This window comes from Macrobrachium rosenbergii, chromosome 3 (genome assembly GCF_040412425.1).
Source record: "Macrobrachium rosenbergii isolate ZJJX-2024 chromosome 3, ASM4041242v1, whole genome shotgun sequence".
Classification (NCBI taxonomy): domain Eukaryota; kingdom Metazoa; phylum Arthropoda; class Malacostraca; order Decapoda; family Palaemonidae; genus Macrobrachium; species Macrobrachium rosenbergii.
Window position 1 is genome coordinate 4,196,278 of NC_089743.1, and position 19,228 is coordinate 4,215,505.

At 41.3% G+C, this 19,228-nt stretch overlaps 1 protein-coding gene across 2 annotated transcripts in view; it reads right to left on the bottom strand.

The window, feature by feature from the left end:
- Positions 1 to 19,228, bottom strand: part of Membrin (golgi SNAP receptor complex member 2) — a 64,065-nt gene extending 44,837 nt beyond the window's left edge. The window contains exon 1 of one of the 2 annotated variants that reach the window (XM_067126529.1): positions 19,039 to 19,228. The gene's annotated coding sequence lies outside the window, so the exon portion shown is untranslated. Of the gene's footprint in view, positions 1 to 18,822 lie in introns of both variants that reach the window. The other variant, XM_067126528.1, reaches the window with a different exon arrangement.

The window sequence follows — 19,228 nt, forward strand, 5'->3', positions numbered from 1 at the left end:
ACAATGTTCCAGGACCTTCCAGGGGCAGAAAGAGAGTCCAGGGCTTTGCTAATTGGAGGCAAAATGTAGCCAAAAGCTTACGTAACAAAGGTGAGGCATATGTAAGCAGAAAGGATCTGGTTCCATTCATCCCCCAGATTTTCATGACATACTTCAACCAGCTTTTTTGTGATCAAGATACCCTCACTGCTACTCCAGACACCCTTCAAGATACTCCTCATGAGAATGACGTGGATAATGATTTGCTGGACTATGACGTCTGATTCTCGCCTGAAGTAACTGGCGCTTACGTTTTTTCCAATCAAAATGTATTTTAGCCATTATTGACGGCAATTTTTACTGTTTTGCAGGTGAGACGACTGTATCAGCCTCACAGTATTCTGATTAAAATGTCTTATTATCTTTCTGCTGCTTTTTTATTGTGTAAAGCATTACCTTTTAGGTCTTTTTTTGAAGTGAACAAAATTACCTAGTTATTCCTGTAAGATTAAGATAATCAAGGAAATTATCCAGAATGATAAATAAAACAAAGATAATATCTTTGGGGGGGTCCTAGAGGGGTTACAGGGGCATTGGTGTGTGTTATTATGGGATTCAGTGTACCGGAGTATAAGATTGATTTCAAGATGAATGCAGTCATCGTTTTATCTTTCGGCATGCATTAAACTCTTGGCTATTTTATAATGATGATTTGAAAGCAGAAACAATAACCTTTATTTTAAAACAAACCCTAGTGTCCTACCTCATTTAAGTGCTGAGATATCGCATTCTGAAAGTAGCCAAACTTTGACTGCGTTTTTCTCCAATTTTAGTTTTTGGCACTTGAGACACTCTGGCGTTAGGTGCCTCATATAACCCCTGATAGTAGAGGAGGACAGGCCCCTGCAGGATCTCAGACACAGAAGAAAACCTGCTATCTGATTTAAAGATGTCTTAGAAGATGAGACATTATGTCTTCTGCACCAAAGTCTAAAGATGGCCCACTTTGCCTGGTAGACCTTGTTAGAGGACTGACGTCTGCAATTGGCAATCACTTCTGCCACAGGTTTTGAAAAACCCTTCGCTCGCAGGAGTTAGTTGACAGTCGAAACCCTGTCAGGGCCAGAGTGGATGAGTTTTGATGGAATCTCCTGAAGTGGGGCTGTCTGAGAAGACCTGGTATCATAGGAAGGAGCCTCAGAATGTCTACAAGTAGGCCCAGAAGATCTGCAAACCACTCCTTCTGGGGCCAAAACAGAGCTATCAAGGTCATTTTGACATATGAGTGAGATTGAAGCTTGTTAAATACCTCCCTTATCATACTTAACAGGGGGAAGGCAAATAGATCTAGGTTAGACCAGTTCTTCAGAAGGCATCTGTTGCCCATGTAAGAGGGTCTGGAAATGGCGAGCAATATAGAGGAAGATTATGGTTCCTGGATGTTGCAAAAAGATCCAGGAATGGTTTCCCCCCACAGTATTCACAAGTCATCCCAGACCTGAAGGTCCAGGGTCCATTCTGTCGGGAGAATTTGTTGATGGTGGCTCAACTTGTCTGCCAAGACATTCATCTTGCCTTGGATGTAGCGAGTGATCAACTTCGTCCTGTTCCAGTCTGCCCAAAGTAGAAGTGACCTCGCTGTCTCGATCGAAGAGGGAGAAAGAGTGAGTTCCCCACTGTTGATTGATGTACACTATGGCCATGGTGTTGTACTGTCACAATCTTGTTGCAGACTTCTTCCTCAAAGTGTAAAAGTCCCAAATGAATTGCTCTCAATTCCTTGTTGTCGATGTGAAACAGTCTCTCCTCTAGAGACCAAGAGCCTGAAATTTCTTTGTCTCTTAGATGGGCTCCCCAACCCATGTCCAACGCATTGGAGAAGAAGTCTAGGTCTGGGTTCAATGGGAGAAGAGACTTCCCTTCTGAATACCTGTCTGAAGACTGCCACCACCGCAGATCTCTGATTTCTTGTGTTACGGGAAAGATGTACCTGTCTGGGAGAATTTTCTGGTCCCAGCTGACCTTCAGATAGAACTGTAGGACTCTCATGTGTAGTCTCCCTAACCTGATGAGCTGCTCTATATATGACAGTGCCCCCAGCAGACTTATGCAATCTTTGGTTGAACGGGTCTGGATGGAAAGGAAGTGGTTGACTGTCTTCAGGCAGGGCTCTACTCTCCTGGGGGACGGCAAATCCCGAAAACTCTGAGAGTATATCTGAATCCTCAAATAAAGAATCCACTTCTGAGTAAGAGTCAGCTGGGATTTCTGTAGGTCCTCCATGCATTGTTCTTTTGTGGGTGAACGAAGTAGCCAATCATCCAGACAGAGAAGAATCTTGATTCCCATTAGATGTAGCCACTTTGCCAGAGGGGTGAGAACTCGGGTGAAGACTTGCGGGGCTGTCAAAAGGCCGAAGCACAGGGTTTGGAACTGAAACACTTTGTTCTTGAAAACAAACCTCAGATATTTCCTCATTGTTGGATAAATGGGGATGTGAAAGTATGCATTTTGCATGTCTAAGGAGACAAATGGATGAAAGAACAGTATGATCCGTTTCAATTTTGGATCAATTTTGGATCTTGCTTTTCGACAAAGAGGTTCAGAGCACTTACGTCGAGGAATGGTCTCCAACCTCCCGTAGATTTGGGAACTACAAACAATCAGTTGCAGAAACCCAACGGCCTGACATCCTCGACCACTTCTATAGCCCCTTTTTTGAGAAGTGATGTAACCTCCTCTAAGAGGGCTGAATACTTCTCTGATCCTAAAGAGTAGGCCATCAATGCGACTGGTGTGTTGACTAATGGGGGCCTCTCTATGAAGGGGATTGAATACCCCTCCTTCAGGACTTCCACTATCCAAGGTTCTGCCCCTCTTGCACTCCATCTCTCCCAAAGGAGGAGTCTGGCACCCACAGGTGCATGGAGGACTGCATCCTTACTTCTGAGATGCAGGTTTTGAGGAGGACTTTTTGATCTCTCAGGAGGTGAAGCAGACAGTAGCCCGAGGTCTAGAAAGTGACCTCTGTCTAACTCCTCTGTCTAAGGGCTGTCTCTGGAGAGGTGAAGCAGATGGAGGTCCATTCCCTGGGGTGTCTTGTGGATTGTGTCAAAAGATCCTGTGTTGATTTCTTCTGTAATTCCAAAGGAATCTTGTTAACTACAGATTATGGGAAAACGTGGTGAAGGTTAATAGAAGAGAAGAGGAGCACTGACCTCTGCGATGCCATAACACTCTTAGAGGTGAACGAGCACCAGAGCTCCCTCTTCTTTAGGATCCCCATGACGAAAAGCAAGGTCAATTCCTGCGAACCATCTCTGACGGCCTTATCCACACAGAAGATAACTCTAAGCCAATCCGATGTGAAGTCTTCAGACATCAGGGAGAAATCTTGAATCTTCTTTGCTAAAGCTCCCACGGACCAATCAAGGAAGCTTAGTACTTCAAAAACCTTAGAAAGGTTTTTAAGAAGATGATCCAACTCAGTGCAAGAAAACATAATTTTCACCAAGGCGAAGGCTGACCTGTGAGCCGAGTCTATAAGCCCAGAAAAGTCCCCCTGGGAGGAGACAGCCACTCCCAAGGAAGGAGCTTCCTCAGTGGCGTAAGACAGGTATCTTGTTCGTGAAAGACAAGAAAGCGGAATACAAAAAGTGGCCTTCCCCTGATTCCTCTTCTCTGAAAGCCAAACATCAACATCGTCCAAAACTTTCTAGAAGATGATGAGAGGACCATTTTAGGAAGTCTGAAGGAATCAACAGGATTACTCATCAAGAACATTGACTGCGGAGCAGCAGGAGCCGCTGGAGAAAAGATTGGGAATGACAGAAGTAAATATCTTAAAAGGGCAGCACAGGCTAAGGGAGTTGACTACTGACCTAAATCCTCCTCTTCCAAGGACCTCTGTGAGACTGAAGGGTCCGATGGGGTCCTCACTGACGACAGAGGTTTCTTAGGGAGATCCAAAATACTATTCAACTGACATTGAATGGGTGCTAGGGAAGGATCTAATTCTTCCTCCACAAAAAGACTAGACCTAGAGGGAGGGCTAGAAGCAGTCCAGAGAACTGGAATTGGCACTGGGGTGCTTTGAGGAATGTGTTGAACAATCAGGAGCTGGCATCAAGTGGTCAACAGATACTGGGTGCTCAGTCGCTGGGTGCTACTGGGTGCTTGGAAGTCACTGGAAGTTCAGGCACTACTAGGCGCTCTGCAGAAAAAAGTGGGCATTCCCTGGAGGGCAGACACTTGGTAGTCGACGAAGAGCGCATATGGGATGACGGAGAACGCTTGGGAGCCAAAAATTGGCAGCAAGGATGATGACCCAATGAAAAATGTTCCGGGCTATCCCAATAGCTGCAAGGTGGTCTGGGGCTTGGGGAAGATTCTCCAGATTTTTTCGCTTGATAGTGGAGATGACTGGTCCAAGTGCAATGAACACCTCTTTAACGAATGAGACTCCTTAGAGAAACACCACTGGTGCCTCTTGTCCGGACTGGGCGTTCTGGGGCTTGAGGAAAGGTGATGAACATCCCAGATGCCTCTCCAACTGCTTTCTGTCACCGCCTGGGATGCAACAGGTTTGACCGAGGGGGAGACTACCCGTGAGCAGACCCCGCCAACCTCCCTTGGACCTCCAGTATACCTCATCCCAGGATTAGGGGAGTCTGGCAGTGACCTTTGCCTAGGAGAGTCAGCAGGACAGGTAGCCACCTCCTCCACTATCACTTCACTGGCACTTTTTTCACTCATTTTTTCCATAAGGAAATGCACTGATTCCCCTAACTGGGTCACTGTGTTCACCCTAAGATCAAAATTTTGGTTGATCATGGTTCTCGAGACTGGCAGTACGATTGGTTAGGAAAAGCGGGAGCCAGGAGAGGGTGGTACAGGAGGACTGGACACAAGAGATACATTTAATAAGAACCAATAGGTATATCAACACTTACCAACTTAGGAGTCGTATACTGATTAACTAAGGATTTACTCTCGGCTCTAGAAGCCGCTTCTCTCTTCCCATCTCTTTCTAATTTTGCAAAGTGAGAAGCTAAAATCTTCCATGTCTTTTCATCCTAATCCAGGCATTCGCTACATGTGAGATCAATGGTGCATACCTGTCCTCTGCAAGAAGTGTAAATAGAGTGAGAATCCTACAACACTTTCATTAACCTCGTATTGCAGCCTTTGCTGCAGTATCAAAACATAGTCGAGCTAAAGTCAGACATCATCAAAGACTGAGTACAAGTCACAAAAAGAAATTCTCAGATAGAAAAAAAAAGTCCAAAAAACAACTTGATCAGTGATTCTCACTACAGAACAACCAATCAACAAAGCATCCAACAACTGGCAATTCTCGTTCAAAGAAAAAACTGGTCCACTCAAAGTCTCACACTCAATCAGTCTAAGTCAAGAAAAGTCAAATCTAAGTTTACTGTACAATCATAGGATAATTGATCAGTCCTAGATAATAACCTTACCAAAGGCAACCATAAGCAAAATACTTCACCAAAACGGGATGATAACAAGTAGAATCCTAAAAAACAAGCTGTGCTCCTACAACCATGTGTAACCATAGGATGGCAGAAACAAATTGAAGCTCGTTGCTAAGTTGTTGTTCTTCTTCTGCCTAGAAAGTGGGCAGGGTCTAGTCACCTGCTCAAACAGAAGAAGTGTTACCGCGAATTTCAAAATTCAAGCTGCCGAGTGAGCAGAAACTACAGCAATGTAATTACTAGGTAAGTTACTGATATAAAAATCAGCTTTTGTATTTAGCTATTCTCCCTCTCAAGGGCTTCTCACTAAATTCCTTTTCTGCTCGCCATTATCGCTACAGGTTTACAATCCTTATCTGATATTTTAAAAATCGCTTTTTTTGTGGAGGATGAGCATTATCATAAGTTTTAAGACTGACAAAGTTTAATGCTGTTTACAGTCCCAATTAATGTGAAAATTCATGTGTTTACTGTATATACTCTCATATCATGCAACTTTCCCAAACAATTTTTAATCAAATTTTAGAAATACAGTATGCACCATGTTCAAGCTACAAAATACATGTGTGAACTGTTTGACAAGGTTAGGTTGTTACATTCACAGTAACCATTTGCAAAAGTCAAACATTAACTTGCAGGATCGGATCCCTAACCAGTCTGTAGACAAGTCCTCAGTTCACATCTTCACAGTCTCCAATTTTCTTTGCCAGTGTGCCCACAGTCCAGTCCAAAAAACTGAGATCTTCAAATACCTTGAACAGGTTCTTTACAAAATAGCCTAGTTCCATGGCAGAAAACATGATCTTGGCCAATGCAAAGGATGACCATCAAGAAGAATCAATCAGGCAGGAGAAGTCCCCCTGGGAGGTGGCAGCTTCTCTGGTAGCCTAAGACTGGTATCTCTTGCTTGAAAGGCGAGAGGGGAGGAGTGCAGAAAGCCGTCTTGCCCTGCTCTCTTTTGTCTGAGAGCCATACGTCCATCTCTCTCAAGGCTTTCTTGGATGAAGAAGACAAAACCATCTTAGGAAGCCTGGAAACCTCAACAGGCTGGTTCCTCATATAAAAAGTGGAGGCAGGAGAAGCTGGGGCAGCAGGCAAGAAAAAGGAAAGGAAAAGCAACCAAGAAATATCTCAGCAGATTAGCAAAGGATGATGGAGAAGGAGCCTCTTCTAAAACCTCTTCACCCAATGAAACTGGCAAAGGAGCCAAGTCTGGAGGGTCCTGTGACTGAGTAAAGGAGATGGCAGAATAGTTAAACAGCTGGCTATGGGGAGAAAAACCGAAGAGATAGATGACAGAACAGGTAAATTGGCTACACCCGATTTAGGTGTACATTCTAGGCTAACTACGTTCCTAGCTTCAGCTCTAACAGCTGCCTTTCTTTTCCTATTTCTTTCTAGCTTGTCTAAATGGGATTTTAATGTCTTCCACTTCCTCTGTTCCCAGTTTTTGCATTCAATACACGTCAAGTCAATTGAACAAGTCTGCCTGCTACAATTGCTACAAATTGTGTGGGGATCATAAGACGCTTTCCTCAATCTAGTTTGCAGCCTTTGCTGCAAAAACGAATATTAGGAGCACTAGTGTCAGACATCATCGGGAAAAGTATTTTGACTGTTGGTAACAGGACTAATTAGGTTTGATTGAATATCTATGAAAATAGGACTTGAAGGCTACAAAAACCCATCATGATTATTCAATGCCAAATCAAGACAAAGAACAACCAATCCAGTGATTGATAATTCAAATCAAAGAACGATGAAGACAACTAGTAAAATTCAGTGTTAAAGAAATGGACTGAAAAAATGAAGGATGATATTAGATAGAACCATTCTTCCAAATAAGTATATATTAAACTTTTCATATTCAAAAAAAATACATTGGAACGCTACCATAAATTTCAAATTTTTAGCTGCTTCTGTCAGAAACATAGGCTAATCGTAATTACTTGGTAAAATTACTTATAAAAAAAGAAAATTTTGACTTTTGGTGCTCTGGGTAGCTTGTTAGGTTTGGTTGATTATTATGAAATTTACTTCAAAAACCTTCAAACCCATGATTATTCTGCCATTTTCAAGGTGAAATATTCTTAATGATATGATTGATAATGAATAGGTGAATGATGATATAGTACTAGTAAAATTCAGTGTTAAAATATGATTTCTGAAGAATGATATTAGATAAAACCAGCTAGAAATAAGTATATATTAAACTTTTATATTCAAAGTACATACTTAGTATAAAAATAAATATGACTGAAATCTTTATTAAATATACTGAAATCAAATCTCATTAAAATAATCAGATTCTTTCAGATAACTCATAAGGTTATCTACCTCAACATCATCATTTAAAATTTCTAAAATAGTCTTCCCAGTTAGTAAGCACTTTGCCCTAAGGCGATTAAATTTAGGACAGTGCATCAGCATGTGCTCAACGGATAGCTGACCACCACAGTGAGCACAAACTGGGGCACTGGCTCCCTCTAAAATATAGCTATGAGTGAAGTGGGTACAGCCAATCCTAAGCTGTGTTAGGATGATCTCAAATATTCTGTTACTATTGAAATCCCAACTCCAAAAATTTGATACTTTTTTTAATGTTTCTGTATTTCTTATTTGTGGATAAGGGGGGAAATCCATCTCTGCTGCCATTTTGTATGAATGTATCGTCTGATAACTGGATGCATTTCCAAATGTGGTACCTTATTAGTTAAGAAATCACATCTTGCAGCATCCTTTGCTTTACTATCAGCCAGTTCGTTCCCTTCTAGACCAGTGTGCCCAGGAATCCACCAAAACTTTACTGATTTGTGGAGAACAGAAGATAAAAATGACATTCCTGAACCTTTTGAATTAAAGGATGGTAGGGTTAAACTTCTTTAGGGCTTCTAAAACACTCCTTGAGTCACTATATTTTACTTTGGATTGAAATTTCTTATCAGATGCAAGATTTAAAGCATCACTTATAACTGTTGTTTCAGCACTGAATATGGATGAGGAGTCTGGTAACTTTTTTATATAAGATTCCCCCTCACACACCACTGCACATCCTACTCCACCTTCCAATTTTGATCTGTCAGCATACAGTATTTTATCCTGTCATTTATATGCATCTCATCATGCTCCAAAAACTTGTTTCTGACTTCTTTTTGACAATCTTTCTTCTCTTCTTCCTGACAATCTTTCTTCTTTGTCTCTTTAATGCAAACATCTATTGCTGGAATAAACCATGGAGGAATAGCAGGATGTTTAACTTGTAGGATCTTCTGCATTTTTAAACTTTCATCCTCCAGTTCACCAAGCTGTCTGATTTGAAATGTATTCAAGATCTACCCCCAAAAAGACTTGAGTCACACTGTTTTAAGATCTCAAAAGAAGGATTCTCCTTTGAGCTTTTCAGCTGCATGGTGTGTCTCAGACCTAGCTCATGTCTCCTTAAGTCCAGTGGTAGCTGATGGGTGTCTACATAAATACTTTCAATGGGTGAAGTTCTAAAATTGCCAGTGCAGATCCTTAGCCCCATGTTACGCACAGCGTCCAATTCCTTAAAATTAGTCTTTGAAGCAGATGAGTACATTATAAAGCCTTAACAATGATTTCTTATCAGCACCCCAATTAAAATTAGACTCTATTTTTAAAATATTTAGTGATCTCTCCACTTTTAACTGGTCAATATGATTATTCCAAGAGCTTTTCACCAAAGACCATTCCTAAAAATTTTACTTCAGTAGAGTAAGGTAAAATAATTTCACTTAAGGTAAGAGTGGGAATAGTTTCCTTAGTACAGAACCGAACAGAGATAGTTTTATATTCGGAAATCGAAACCCTTGCTCATTAGCCCACTTGCTTACTTTATTGATGGCTCTTTGCATGAACCTGCTAGTAGATGCTGCATCATATCCTGTGCAGTACAGAGCCAAATCATCTGCAAATAAAGAGCCTTTTACTGGTGATATCCTTTTCTAATACTCCATTAATGGCAATAGCAGACAGGGCGACACTAAGGACACTAACCTGAGGAACTCCCTCTTCTTGTAAGAAAGGTCGAGGTACATGATTCCCAACTCTTACCTTTGTATATCTTTCTGATAAAAACGAATTTATAAAACTGATAATTTTTCCATTAATGCCCATTTTATACAACTTTTTTATATTACCATAACGCCATGTGTTGTCATATGCTTTTTCCAAATCAAAGATAACTCCTATGTTTGGCTCTGTTTAGCAAAACCTTGTTGTATTTGCTTTGAGAGCCTGAGCAAGGGATCTAAAGTAGATCTAATTTTCCTAAAACCAAACTGGAATGGAGAAAGCAATTAATTTTGCTTCTAAGTGCCATACAAGTCTGGTGTTAATCATCTTTTCCATCAGCTTACAAACACAACTGGTGAGCTATTGGTCTGTAGCTGCTGGATAAAGCAGGGTCCTTGTTTGGTTTCTTCATAGGGAGGATAAACGATAATTTCCAGCTCTTAGGAATAATACCAGTTTCCCACATTTCATTTACTATATCTAAAAGAAATTTCTTTGACTTTTCTGGGAGATGTTTCAGCATTTCATAGAGTATTTTATCTTCACCAGGGGCTGATGGTTTGGTATTCTGCAAGGCATCTTTGAGTTCCTGCAGTGTAAATTTTGCATTACAATAAAACCCCCGTATTCACGGGGATGCGTACCGCAGCTCCCCACGAATAGCTAAAATCCGCCAATACAGTACTTAAAACCCTTTAAAAATACTTAGAACTGCCTATTTTGATAGTTTAAATACTAAAAAAAAAACTTCTAAAAATGCTTATACTTTTGTGTATATTAATAGTTATATCACAAAAAGTGCATTTAGTCACGAAAACGATATGAAAATACAGTAATTAGTGAATATTCCTCAGTGAAGGATACAGCGAAAGGCGAATTTCCCGCGAATAATGGGTAGATACGTTCCACAGAGAAATCCACAAATATGTGAGCACGTGAATACGGGGGGGGGTTACTATGTATGGTTAAAAATTATTTTCACTTAAATCGAGAAAAATCTGGGCATTTCTAGTGTCTTGGAATTCTACAGAATAGTTCTCACTACTTGATATTCTCAAGAAATGTTCTAATTTTTCTGCGACCCTCTCTGGTTGGATGATTAGGTCACCATTTATCTTAAGGGTAGGCAGAGGTTCAGGGACAAACTTGCCATTTAGTTTTTTAATTTTCTTCCATATCATTTTGGATGGTGTTTGTGAGCTAAATGCCATTAATGTAGTACATCCATGACTCTCTTTTTGCTTTTTTACATTATTTATTTTGCTTGGCCACAGCACATTGGTAAATAACTTTGGCTTGGGCAGTTCCACTCCTCTTATACTTTTTGTATCATTTTCTAGTGATCTTTCTCATACTACTGCAGGTTTTGTTCCACCAAGGAACTACTGGTCTAGAGGGGTTCCCTTTTGTTGTTGGAATAGTGGCAACTGCACTGTTGATGGTGGTGTCATTGAAATAATTATATGCCTCTGAGATGGATGGAAATGATTTTACATTCTTCTCCATGAGAACACTTACTAAATTTCTTCCAGTCTGCTTCATCTACCTTCCATTTGGGAGGTGACAGCTTGGAGATGAGCATTAATTGACAGCAAGGAGTGTTGCAACAACTTATGCGCAATAATTGCTGCACCTCCCTTAGCTCTATCTCCGACTGGTGGTGGAGAATTATATATTCCGTAATTTAACCCAGGATTATATTTTGTGCTTCCATGCTTCATTTCCTGGAGACACAATACCTGGGCCAAGGTCATGGAGCTGCACCTTCAGCTCTTTACCTCGAGCCCTAAGACCTCTACAGTTCCACTGTAGTATTGACGTGAAAACTATTTTTTGGGCTTGGTGAAGTCCCTTTGAATGGAGCCTTCTCATTCACTCTCTTTTGTTTATGAGTATTATCAAAAGATGATTTGGAAAGGGCTGGTCTTGACAGGTTTGGTTTATTATCTGTTGATTTACTGGTGTCATTCTGTTCCCCTTTCTTGTCAGTTTGTTTAAATTCAGGCTGGGGTTCTTGCATCGAGCCTTAGTGCATTGTATCTATTACTAAGTGATGCATGTTTAATTGGAGGAGAGGATGAAGGGGAATGTCTCCTCTTTTGGTGCTTGTACTCCTCAGTCTCCATTAAATCATGCAGAGACTCTGCTGAGACAATTCCAAGGTCGCTGGGTTAAGTGCCATCTTATCCTCCTTGGAGGCTTGTGCTCTAGCCTCAACAGATTGAGCACCTGACCCAGATGGCTGGGCCACTGCCACAGGGGTTGATGCACCTGCTACATTAGAGGGTGCTGCCACTGCACCCCTAGTGGTAGACAGGGATAGTGGCTTAAGAACTTGAGCATAGCTCCTACGTTGTTGTCCTAATTGTCGTTTTACAAAGCCAATACTTGTATGCTCTGCACTGGCTTTATTTAGTGCAGACAGTTCATATATATGTATATTTCACAATTTTTGTTATTGGATTTATGTTCCAGTTGACAATTAACACATTTTGCTTTTTTATTACATTCATCATCATGATGGACACCAGAGTAGTTAATAAAAATTTTAGCATTTTCACAGTTTTTTAATGGGTGGCCAAACTTAAAGCAATGATAGTACTGCATTGATCTTTGCTGGAAAGGATGTACTTATACCCTTTCATTTTCAAATATGATATGAGAATGTACTTCAGAGTCTACAAAGGTTAAAATGACCATGTTGGCAATAGCTGCCTTTTTCACTCTCCAAACTGAAGTGGGACTCATTTCTAGAATTTCTTCTTCTGTCATGTCATAAAGGTTTTTATCAAATAGTACTCCTCTCCCATACCTAAAGCTTGAGTGGAACTTGATCTTCGTAATCATTTCATCCTTTTTAATGTTTAACAAGGTCAGCATATATGCTTGGGTTGTGGATTTGGCATGAATAAGAACGGTGTTTTCCCAAAACGAGAAGTATCACCACTCTTTATTCCTCCCACCTTTTTCTGAAGAAACCTGCAAAATTTATAGTGGTTATAATTTTCCTCCTTGGCTGAAGCTACCACCCACATAGGAGGGTTAGGAGTCCTTACTTCTGCATTCTGCTTTCTCTCTGGTTTATCCTGAGCCCATTCAGATGGCACATAAACGTCCATGTCTTTGGGAACTTTGACTGTTAAGGCTCCTCACACTGTAGCTTGACCTATTTGTATGGCACTTGTCATACTGCTAGCCTTTAGAGCTTCATTGTGAAGCCTGCCTAGGCGAACGAATTGTTCCAAGGCAGACAACATTCCCAGAAGGCTCATCCACTTGTTGGCTGAACAGTGATTGAGACTGAGAAGCTTGTTTACTGTCCTTAGACAAGACTCTACTCTTTTCGAGCACGGAGAAGCCCGAAAAGTCTGAGAGCTGATCAACATCCCCAAATAAAGAATCTGTTGATCCGGAATCAGCTGGGACTTTTGAAAAGTTGATGACCAACCCAAGATACTGGGCTAAGAAGAGGGTTTTCCGAGGATCCTCCGAACACTTCTCCCTCGATTGGGCCTGAAGGAGCCAATAGTCGAATACCCATCAAATGGAGCCATTTGGCCAGGGAAGGAAGAACTCTGGTGAAAACTTGTGGCGCCATTAAGAGCCTGAAACATAGGGCACGGAACTGATAGACGTTGTTCCCGTAGACAAACCTTAGAAATTTCCTTGACTCCTGGTGAATTGGAATATGGAAATATGCATCCTGCATATCTACTGACGTCATCCATTCTCCCTAGTGAATGGACGACAGGACGGTACATTTTGTCTCCATCTTGAATTTTCTTCTGGACGAAGACGTTCAATGCGCTGACGTCTAAGACAGGCCTCCATCTGACTGATGCCTTGGGTACCACAAAAAGACAACTGTAGAGCCCCGGAGAATTCACATTTTCTACTAACTCTATCGCCCCCTCCTTGAAGAGGGATGAAACTTCCCCCGAGAGGGCCGAAAACCTCGTAGAGCCTTCAGAGAATGCCTTCAGTGTCACTGGCAATCTGACTAAGGGAGGCTCTTCTTGGAAGAGAATGGAGTATCCTTCCTTGAGAACATTTGCTATCCAGGGTTTGGCCCCTTTCTCTCTCCATCTCTCGGAGGGGAACATTCTCACTTGCAAGAGGATGTATGGGAAGATGACTTCTTAATGGATTTCGATGTGAATCTGGTTCCAGATCTAAATCTGGAATATGTTCCCTGCCTGTTACCCTGAAGAGGATGAAACTGCAAGGGGGAAACAGTCCTGGAGGGAAGAGACAACAACTCCTTAGGGTGTCAAGAAGACTGCATCAGAAGATCCTGCATACTCTTCTTCTGCAGGTCAGATGATATCTCTAGAACAGTTGACTGCTGGAACAAGCGCAGATGGTCCAGAGGGGAAAACAGAAGAGCAGACTTCTGAGAGGGCGTAACCCCCTTAGAGTGTACAAACACCACAAATCCCCCTTTTCAGAACTCTCATAGTATAAAGGGAAGCCAACACTTGGAAACCAGCCCTGATCCCTTTATCTATACAGGAAAGTATCCCTAACCAGTCAGGGCATTATTTTCAAGAACAGTTGTACACTCCTTACTTTTACGGGCTAGAGAGCCCACAGCCCTGTCCATAAAGCTAAAATCTTCAAACACCTTAAAAAGATTCTTCAGAAGTGTAAAAATTCCATCAAGGAAAACATAATCTTGGCTAAGGCAAAAGCCGATTTTTGGGAAGAGTCAATTAAGCCAGAGAAGTTCCCTGGGAGGAGGCAGACACTCCCAGGGAAGGAGCTTCCCCTGTGGCATAAGAAAGGTGTCTCCTCTTAGTTAACCTTTGAGGAGGAAATCTAAAGATGGCACGACCTTGCTCCCTCTTCTCCGATAGCCAACTATCAATACTGTTCAAGGCTTTCTTTGCTGAGGAAGAAAGCACCAATCTCAGCAATTTAAATATCCGACGACTGAGCCTCCATCAGAAAAGTGGAGGCAGGCAAGGAAGGAGCGATAGGGGAGAAGAAACTCGGGAAAGTGGCTAACAGATACTTCAGAAGAGCCACGTAAACTGAAGGGCGAGCATCCTGTACGAGAATCTCCTCTTTGTCTTCAGAAGAAACAAGTGACAAGACCGGATCTGTAGACTGGGGAGCCAAAGAAGCCTTACTAAGCAAGCTCAAAATGTTGTCCAGACTAGACTGAGGAGCACGTACAACTGCAGGAGCTGCAAAAGGAGCAGGAGCAAGAGAAGCATCGACTGTGGAAGCAGGACGCTCAGCCTCCGATGGTTGCTTTGAAACGACAGGAACCTCAGGAGAGACAGAACGGTCAGACAAACACGGGTGCTCAGGCACTCTATGGAATTTACAAGAAGAAGGGTGCTCAGAAACTGACAAGAGTTCGGGCACCAATGGCTTAGGAGAAGTCTGGTGATCGACGATAGCAGGAATCTTCGTCACTACTGGGCACTCAGGAGCCAAAGCAGGTTCTGGCGCTGGGAGACGATCAGAAGATACACTGCGAGAATCTGAATGTTTAAGCGACAAGGAGCGCTTAGACGACACTCCCTGACTCTCTACAACAGGAGGAACTGAAGAAAACCGCTACGGGCTGTCCCAACCACTACATGAAGGCTGAGAACTATCCATGGGATCCTTAACCCTTAGTGGACGGATACCCTCCATAGAGGATCTAAAACAGGTTTTGGGTGGTGGAAGGATCCCCACTGAGGAGTATTAATATTACACACCAAACGATTTGGCTGTATTGAGTGGGAAAGAGTTTCCAATACTTCAGTGGCCCATAAATGAATTGTGGCAACTAAAGAATTCAGCTCAGCAAGGTTGTGAGCGTCTCATGGAATTTAGTATTGTTCTTGCCTTGAAGGGGGAATGTCTTGCACCTTTCTCTTCCTTGACATCATTTTATTTACTGTATTTGCTCATATATATACCCAGGGATTGCTATTGGTTTTAGTTCTTATCTTGTCAACATGTGAAAGTCATAATTGTAATTTTGCGAAGAAATATTAGAAAAAACATGTATAAATAAAAAAAAAGTTAATGCATTTCCTGATCTCAGTAAATTTTTATGTAAATATTTTACAAGTATGCTCAGAATTTGTTACTGATTTTATTTCTTATCTCTTATGATACTGTATGAGCTGTAATTATAATTTTACAAAATAAAATAAAATAAATTATTTTAAAAAACATATATAACTTGGTAAAATTTACGAGTGTTTTGTGAAAGAGGCCCCACACAGGGTTGCAAGTAGTCACTTTCAACTTCCCGTGGAGGGTAGGGAAAATTTTTTAGACTTTTTTCTTACATCATGTGCATTTGCATATCTTCCGCTTTCCACTGATGTGTTTTTTCTTAAACTGGCCAACCTTAAAGTTTGCCCGGTCTGGGGGGTTGCATGATATATAATTAGCCCGTCCCTTAAGGGTTACACTTCTTGCAAGGCACTGGAGGAGAACTCGAAATACCACTAGCATGTCTTTTCAGTGGATGTGACTGATCTACAAAGAGCCACTGCCACTTTGGAGAGGAATCTTCTGAACTCGAAGAAAGACGATAAGCGTCCAATGAAATTCCTTCCTAGTGGCGTTTGGCTGCAACCTGGGATTTGGCGACAGATTCAACTGAGGGGGCAACTACACAAGGGCAGACCCCACTGACCTCCCTTAGGCTACCAGTTTGACTTCCCCCAGGTTCAGGGGAGTACATCATTGACCTTTGCCTAGGAGAATCGATGGGTTGGGCAGCCACCCCCCCCACCAACACTTCACTTGCACAAGGCGCTAGTGTGCGCTCTGCTGACACTACACTAGTACTTGGTGCTACAGCACGCTCCAAAACACTCTTATCATCCACATGAACTTTGATGGACGAAACTAACTTAGTAATGGATTCAACAATCAATTCGAATCTTTTATCCATCTTTAACTCGACGCTGGTCATGGGGTTGGGTTTGGAAGCATGACAGCCAGGTAATGGAGAGGGTTTCCCAGGAGAGGGATCTTTAATGGGATTAGCAGACATCACAGGAACGTTAATATCAACGTCAACATTATCAATGAGATTCCTGGCTAACTAAAGATTTGCTGGTCTGTCTAGCACTAGCTTTTTTTCAAATGTGATTTTAAAGTCTTCCACCTCTTTAAATCCCAATCAACACACTCGCTACAAATTAACTCTTCAGAACATACTTGTTCCCTACAGCCTGTGCAGATCATATGAGAGTCATAGGTTTCCTTGGCCAACGAGTAATGCAGCCTTTGCTGCAATACTGAAAGCCAGACGAACTAGAGTCAGAAATAATTAAAAAAACAGGGAAGTTACGTCAAATTCAGGAATAGTCAAACCAGATAGCCACAATTAAGGATCTAACACTATCTAAATGCGCTGAAAAGGCTACCAATACAGAGTACTTCACCAAGCGATGAAATAACAACTGGAAAGATGAATTCCAAAATAAAAACAGCTGCTGCTAACAACTGGTGTACAGCCATCAGCCAGCAGAAACAAATTGAAGCTCTTTTGTTCTTTGTTCCTCTCTTTACCCGAAAGTGGGCAGGGCACGTCACCAAAACCCAAAACAAACTAGCGCGACCTGCGAATTTCAAAACCTTAAGCTGCAGATAATACAAACTAAAAGCAAAGTAATTACTTGGTAAGTTACTTATATAAAACTATCAAATAATTCATGACAATGGATTGGATATGGCATTTCATAGTTGTGAGGGAACTAAGAAATAGAAACAAATAAACATTACTATTAACATCTAAAGAACAACTGAGTATTAAAACTAGAATTGAAGAGTCATGACTACTTTATCAAACATGGGCAACCCAATCCCACACATGTACAACTGGGTTGATAACATGCAAAGGAACAAGCAGTATTATGAATTTAACATAAAAGAATGTTCTAGAACAAGTTATGCAACACTGCAGTGTGATACTTGTGAAGTCACTTCAAAATAACATCACAAGTTGTATCATACTGTAGGCTGTGAACAGGAGGATGTACAGACAGGAAGAGATGCAATCAGTGAACATGGAGTCATAATTTAAATCATGTAGGAATAATTTTAAAACACCAGCTGTTCCACATCAATGTTATTAAAAATTTGTATAGGTTTCTGCATAGAACAAACATCTTAAAATCTACAGAAAACTACAAATCTATTAGGAAAATCAAGTCTTTATGGTCAGATGAAGTTTAGGGGTCTTCAACCCTTCCCCCCCCTAATCAGGTAGGACCCATCCAAAATCCCCAGGTGTCCAATCAGGTTCCATCCATTATTAAGAAGGTACCTAGAGGCAATATGCTATGTAGGGAGCTACAACTGGCCTGCTAAAAATATGCAGCAGAGCCTCCATGAATAAAAAATTTGACAAAACATCAAAAAATATCAAACAACACATTCCAACAAGTCAGTAATCTTGGTGTCATTGCCCAGACTTGCAGGCTATGCTAAACATTTATTTTATTTTCATGTATTTCAACAGTCTGTCCTGGTAGGGAAGCAGAATCCAAAGGTAAACAGTAGAGGTGCAGAGGAGTTGTGCATTCTGTTTCTGCACATCACTCACTGAAAATGCTATTCAATTTATTATTTTCGTATGTTTACGGCTGGCTTACGAGCAGATTCAAGGACTTACAGTAAACCCCCGCTCACACCCGATTTCTCTGGAACATAATTATTCACCTTCCCTTCACAGAGAAATATTTACCTTACTGTATTTTCATATTTTCATGAAAAAATGCACTTTTTGTGATAAAAATATTAAAATACTCAGGTATAAGGTTTTTAGAGGGTTTTCCTTGTGTTTAAACTATCAAAATAGACAGTTCTAAGTGTTTTTAGAGGGTTTTAAGTATTCCCAGGGGGTGCCCCCCGCAAATACAGAGGGTTCACTGTATTTCAACACTGATGCCTAGTAATTTCACCTTCCCTTAACCTAACCTTGATCCAGGGTCATATGCCCTGACCTGGTAGGGGTGAGGAATTTGTCTGCTTTATATAAGCCTAGCCTAACACAACGGCGTGAGTGAAAATATTCAGCATTAGGCCTATTAGCAAAGAAAGTAGGCCTCAGTTCGGACCAATTTTGAATGATGTGCAGGCTAAGGGCATTGGCTATTCCTAATTTCTTTATGAGACGGGTCACTCTGTACTTAAAAACTAGCGTATGCGTTTCTGACACATACAAATACCTAACTCATTCAAAACACGTCAATTCATAAAACCCGTAACCCAACACATCACCGTAAACCTTAGGCTACTGGTGTTAGGTTAGGCTGCTGCCTAATAAAAATTTACGAGCCACACTTACACTAAGCTCCGGAAGATGTGCTTTGGTGGTCCTCAGGTACCAAAAGAACCAGGGAGGAATCGCTTTGTAACACTCTCTCGCTAATGCTATTTTCAATTTACATCAACTTTAAAACTCTCTCGCTAATGCTGGTTTCAATTTACATCAACAGTAAGTACATCTAACCACTGTACACTGTTATTATCCGCGACACATGCAAACCCGTATCGTACTTACGGTGTATCAGCTGACGCAATGTAAACAAGAGTGACGTGTATTAAGACAGTCAAGCAATGTGGCGTCAATTTCCACCTTGCGTGATTCAATATTGTATTTTTAATATTGTTTTGGATCGTAAGAGAAATTACTGACGAGTAGAATATCACGATGCTCAATTATCAAGTACTGCATCGCTCATCTTATTCAC